This window comes from Copadichromis virginalis, linkage group LG20, assembly GCF_057382275.1.
Source record: "Copadichromis virginalis isolate Kocher_CV1m ecotype Utaka linkage group LG20, C_Virginalis_male_GT1.1, whole genome shotgun sequence".
Lineage (NCBI taxonomy): Eukaryota > Metazoa > Chordata > Actinopteri > Cichliformes > Cichlidae > Copadichromis > Copadichromis virginalis.
The window spans coordinates 25,727,137-25,733,613 of NC_140637.1; positions in this window are offsets into that span (position 1 = coordinate 25,727,137).

The window sequence follows — 6,477 nt, forward strand, 5'->3', positions numbered from 1 at the left end:
ACTTGACTCGTCATTATTTTTTTTTTTAGGGTCTCTCAAAGTAACTTCCAGGGGGGGGTTCGCTTGCCTTCGACTTCCTTTTGGAGTAACTGTTTGTCGGTACTTTTCAGGACATCAAAATCACGTTTCCTAATCAGACCTGCAGATTGTACAACCGCTTATTCCGCCATCTTGCCCCCCACTCCTGTACAACCGCTTATTCCGCCATCTTGCCCCCCCCCCCCACTCCTGTACAACCGCTTATTCCGCCATCTTGCCCCCCCCCCCCCCCCCCCACTCCTCCGTGAGCCGTCATTTGGTTTTGTTTTGTTTTGTTTAATTTAGTTATATTTTGCACACATTTACAATCTCTCATTGGGAGACAACATTGGTGCAACAACATCTTGAAATGTTGAGTAAGAAAACAAAAGAGATAGGAGAAGACTAACAGAAAAACAAAAAACAATATAAATATGTGTGAAGGCCATTCTTATGACATTTAACAATATCCTTTCCGTGAACACTTTAACATACATGCGGCTTACTTGGTACACCAAACGAAACATATTCATTAAAAGGATAGAAACTGGGTCCCATTTTCACATATCAAAGCAGCATCTTTACATGAATCCTTCAGTAATTCTAAAGATGACAAAAAAGACTTCAATTCAATCTTCAATGCACTTAGGAAAGGTCTTTTGTTTTGCCATTTACACTTATGAATGTGGTATTTGCCCATAATTATTACCATATTGTGGAGCATGGCAAGTTCCTTAGACGGATCGCCATTATTGTATAAAACCTGTGTTAGAGTCAGTGGGGTCATCCCATCTATTCTTACACTCAACCAGTCAACCAAATCCTGCCAGAAGTCAGTCGTTACTGTGCAGGGGGGAAAAAACCAAATGATCAATACTTTCTTCATTTTGTAAACAAAATCCACATGGCTCCACCTCAAACCCAAACCTTTTTTAAGCATTTCAGCTGCTGGACAATATTCATTAATTATTTTAAATTGCATTTCTTTGACTTTGGGGGGGATAGGCCATTTTAAAAAGTGTGTATATTTGTTCGTTATTTTAACCTTACTACCTTTTAATTTTGTGTTACTGTTAAAATCGTGAAATAATTCATTTTTAAATATATTGTTTATGATTTTATTATTACACTTTTTATTAGTTAAAGGAATCTGATTTACCTGTAAAGAAGATAAACTAATTTGTCCCTTAGAGTAATATAAATAGCCTTGTATCAAACTTAACAGAGGTAAGGGGATCGCCTTACAGACCTTGTTATATTCTCTAAGGGAACACTGAATGTTAAACTTTGCATTGAAAACACCCACTGGGAGAAACTGCCCCTTTTCATCAAGTAAATCTGTTATAAAGATGATTTTTTTTTCATACCACTCTTTAATGAACAATGACTTCCTATTACTTGTAATGGTCCTGTTATTCCACAAGGTGGAGCAATGTGGCATGAAGTTATGGGCAAAAACCATCTTCCAATAAGACAAGACCTGCTTATGATAGGTCGCCGGTTCGATCCCCGGGCTCTCTGTCCTGGTCGTTGTGTCCTTGGGCAAGACACTTTACCCTCCCGCCTACTGGTGTTGGCCAGAGGGGCCGATGGCGCGATATGGCAGCCTCGCTTCTGTCAGTCTGCCCCAGGGCAGCTGTGGCTACAACCGTAGCTTGCCTCCACCAGTGTGTGAATGCGAGAGTGAATGAATAGTGGCATTGTAAAGCGCTTTGGGTGCCTTGAAAAGCGCTATATAAATCCAATCCATTATTATTATTATTATTCTGACAGTTTCACAGGCAACTTCAATATATCAAAATCACATTTCAGGAGAAAATCCAACCATCCCACCTTTTTGAAAATATTTTTAGGGATATGGAACCATATGGAGTCAGGTTTCAAGAGGAAGTCAAAGGAGCTTGCAAAGAAAAGCGACTGGACTTCTTTAAGTTACTTGTGCAGACGCTTTTCTTTGCAAGCACCTTTGACTACGATGACCTGGATGACTGAGAACCTTCACAGACGTTTCAAGAGGAAGGCTTTTATCCAGTTAATTTTAAATACTCCAACCACTGATTGAAAATCAATTGTCTTTATACCACCTTTGGGGTAATCTTTGACGAGTTGTGATTTTTTTAATGTAATGTGTTTTATTGCGCCAAATGAATTGATAGATTATGGAGTTAATCTTTTTAAGACTTTTTGGGGTAATGTATAATGAGTAAACTCGATAAACCATCTTTGAGACACCCTCTGATTTGGATAATAGATTGCATCCAAAAATTGTGATATCTCTCATTAACCAATGATTTAGTGTTTTGGACATACTTGCAAAGTAGATATTTAATTTAAGGGAAGAAACACTACGAATATGCAAAAGCATTTGCTCAAAAAACACACGATAACCTTAAATGAATGTCATGTTTTTAATTCCGCTCTGGGCTCGTGAATCTCAACCCAGCAGCAGCGGTAACGTTTGCATGTCCTCTCCCATTAATGCGGCAGGTCAACTAACAGCGCATATTATGTTTGCGCGATCTGCCTTATTACAAAACCTGCCATTACTGTGCATTTAGGTGACCATGATGAGAGAGACAGACAGAGTCTGGCTGGCTCAGATGCTGGCAGTTGTCGCTGCAGTCTACCGGTAGCGTCTCCTTTCAGGCCAGGATAGACGAATGTCCCTGAGCAGTGACCAAGTTTGTGGTAAAAGGCTTGCACCCATTTGCCACAGCAGATGCCCCGATTTTCAGTAAGTGAATGTGTTTAATTGTAGGCAGGGACATTACTGGATATTCTTGTGTAATTGCTACAGAATAATTTATGTTACACTTTGTTATTGCTACAGAAGAATATTTATTTTATTATGTTACATTTACAATTTTTTTTCCTGGGGACCCTGTGACACCCATTGAAGAGCCGTAGGCTGGATCTCTTAAGATCTCACTGTTGGGTTTGTAAGGCCATGTTACTCCTAAATTTCTATCTTGTTCAAAGAGAAGATATAAAAAAAGCTATTCGACCTTAGTGTTCTCCTTTTTTAAAAAGAATCGATAAAGAATCGAATCGTTAAACAGAATCGAAAATGGAATCGGAATCGTGAAAATCTTATCAATACTCATCCCTACAATTTGACTCTACATAAAACTACTGATACAGTACCTTGAGTCAGAGCCTGAGGCTGGGATCAGACAGCAGATGAATGCAGCGCCCCTTAACATCCTTAGTGATGCTGAGGTGGGAGGGAAGCTCTGCTTTCACATCAGGACTACCAATATCTTCCACATCCTCACACTCAGTGGGAGGGACTTCTGCAATGGCAGCACATGTACAGTTAGACCACCAGTTTAGCAGTGAGGTTCAGATTTCTATGACTCTTAATTACAATGATCCATCTCCTCTACACTCTGAATCTAATATAACCACCACTACAACCTATAGCTTATAGTGTTACAATCAGTGTGTGATCCACCTGCCACTAAGAGATATTATTTCTCTTTGGTAGATGGAAAAAATGGAATCAAACTCACTGTGAGTAGCTACAACAGCACATTTGTTATAATATGATGAATCAAGCATTTAGATATTAAATAGTATTGAGAGAGACAGGATCAAATACAGTGGGGCAAAAAAGTATTTAGTCAGCCACCAATTGTGCAAGTTCTCCCACTTAAAAAGATGAGAGAGGCCTGTAATTTTCATGATAGGTTTACCTCTAACTTGTCTGAGTTTTAAAGAATTGATTTGCAAATTATGGTGGAAAATAAGTATTTGTGAGTGTAAACTTCTTTATACTCCTTTTCGACTATGTAAACTGTGTGATATACTAAGATATTTGTGGCAACTCGATGTGCTTTGTCCACTTTTATTATCGTATTGCTCTGTTAACCAAAGAGAATACCTCAGTTCATTGTATGTTTGACTATAATTTACAAAGAAACTAAAACATGATTTCACATCGTTTCTACAATAACTGTCATCTGAGCCCACAAACTCAACAGGACAGTGCTTACTCAAGTCATGGCTCAAGTGACTTCACTGGCAGAGAGGTGGGCACTCCAGTGGTTTTAAGGCCGGATCCACTTGCACGCACCTTGCTGGCATCATGGGTGGGCAGCACCTTCACCTTGTAAGGGTGGACAAAAGGGAAGAGAAGAACAACAGTCTCACAAATGAAAGGAGCCTCATTTACAGAACCGAGTAAACCACACAAAGAGTTTTCCATTTTTAAAGCTGGCCAGAGTGCAACACTGTAACATTTAACACCTAGAAGGTTCAGATGGTTGCAGTACTTTGCTAATTTGGATCAAAAGTTTGGGGGAAATTTTTTAATTAAATCAAGTGATTGTAATGCTGTTGCTTCCCTTGTGTAGTTAACCATCTATCATTTTAGATGTTTCATTAGCAGCCTGATGAAATTAGCTGTGTCGTTAGCCGACTTCAGCCATCCAAACAGATGACCATCTAAGGTGAATTATGCAGATCACTAGCACAGTACACAGATTACCACTTCTTATTCCAGCCAGACTTGTTGTTACTTCATTCTAATCATGCAGTAACAAAAAAGATTTATTCCTACTGGCTTTTTAAAATCTGGTTCTTCTATTCTAGAAAAACAAAAACATGTTATCACAGGGTTTTGTTTTTGTCAATGACATTTGTGTTGGCTGTGTCAGTTGCAGGCAAACATTTATCATAATGGTTAGATATTAGGAAATAGCTTAAAATTAGTGCATATTTAACTTGTTACACTGCCTTAATGTTGCCTGCATGGGCTCTCCTCATGAGCATATGACTGTACCCTGGATGATGATATGTGAGGAGCTTGAACTTGATTCGCTAACAGAAACTAATTTAGCTAGCTTAGCGCACATGTCTTGTGGCAAGATATATGCACCTAAATGCTTTAAGTCATTGGCTCTTCTGCCAAATTCCCACCAACCTGCAACTTTGTGAGCTGACTGTTTCGGGATTTTTGTGTTTTAGACAACAAAAATAAAAGAAAAAGATCTACAGATTCAGGTTTTTCCTTACTTGTGGTAGTGGTGTAGAATGACGTCACTGACACTGGTTTAATATGAAAACAAACTTTCTCAAACAAAAAAAAAAAGAAGAAGAAGAGAGTTGGCGTGTTATCTTTAACGAGCACCATACATGTTTTGCCTCACATTAAAATTATTATTTTTCCTTTTCAAAAATCATTTGTATTCAGAGAAGTCAAATACACCACATTTGCCGGCAGGTGGCGGCAAATGTGGTGGCGGCAAATGTGGCGGCCCCTGGCAGGTTGAAGCACAGATAGTCGATGGTTCGAGTCTCACTCAATCAAAATCATCTCAGTAGCTTCGGTCTGCTAGGGGGATTCCTGGTCTGCGCAGGGAATCCCGATGGTTTTTTTTTCGTTTGTTTTGGGGTGTTGGGGCCTTTATTTATAAAGCTGGGACTATCTCCGTTGTCATGGCTACCAAGAACAACGCCAGCTTGGGGGAGAGCGGAGAGCACACACTCATTCATCCTTTCTCCACTTTCTTTTCACAGCTGCTGCTGCTGCTGTGGGAAACGCTGGGACTTGTGTGGCTATGCAGTTTTTGCGTTGTTGGGAGCTTTTAAGGATCAGCCTTGAATTTTACACATTTGATAAGTGAAGACTGGATGTTTAGTCTGGACAGAATCTGCAGCCTGCATCTCCAAATCAGAAATGGCTTTAGATCTGACACTAGCAGACAGGCATGCATGTCTCAGGGTGATTACACACTAACACATTGTGATTAATCACACACATTTGTATACATTTTATTCACAAGATTAAAAAAAAACACTATACAAAATGTGTTTTTGTGACAGGCTGCTAGTAACAAAGTGCTTAAAGATTTAAAATTGGTTCTTTCCCAAGTTTTCTGTTATGTGCACACACATTCCTTGACTTAGGTGCTTTTTAATTCTCCAATAATGGCCAAAGTGTTTACACAAACAAACAAACAAACAAAAAACATTACTCAGAAAATGGTCAGGTACAAGAACTGGACTAAAAAGGAGTGGAAAAACCAGATAATGTCCAAAGAAATACTTCAGCGTGTGGCTCACGACTTTTGCACAGTACTATAAATGTTATTAATAATGAAAGATGTCAAAATGTAGCTTTCTCATTTTTAAAAATTCCCATACATATTATTCTTTTCTTCTATTGAAGGTGCCTCCTCCTTCTGACCTTAGGGTAACACATTTCTCAGACAGTGACATCACGGTGCGCTGGGAAGCTGCAGCTGATGATGATGTTTCTTACCTCACTAAGTGGAGGCGACCTGAGACAGGTGGGGAAGAACTATTGGATTGTTGGAGTACATATTATGAAGTAAAAAATATAATATCTCAATAAACTGTTGTCCTGTGTCTTAAGGAGCATCAGATATCACTGTCTGCACTCTATGGAGATGGAGCTCAGAGTGAAGCTGTGGCCATACGCTACAGCACCTGTGA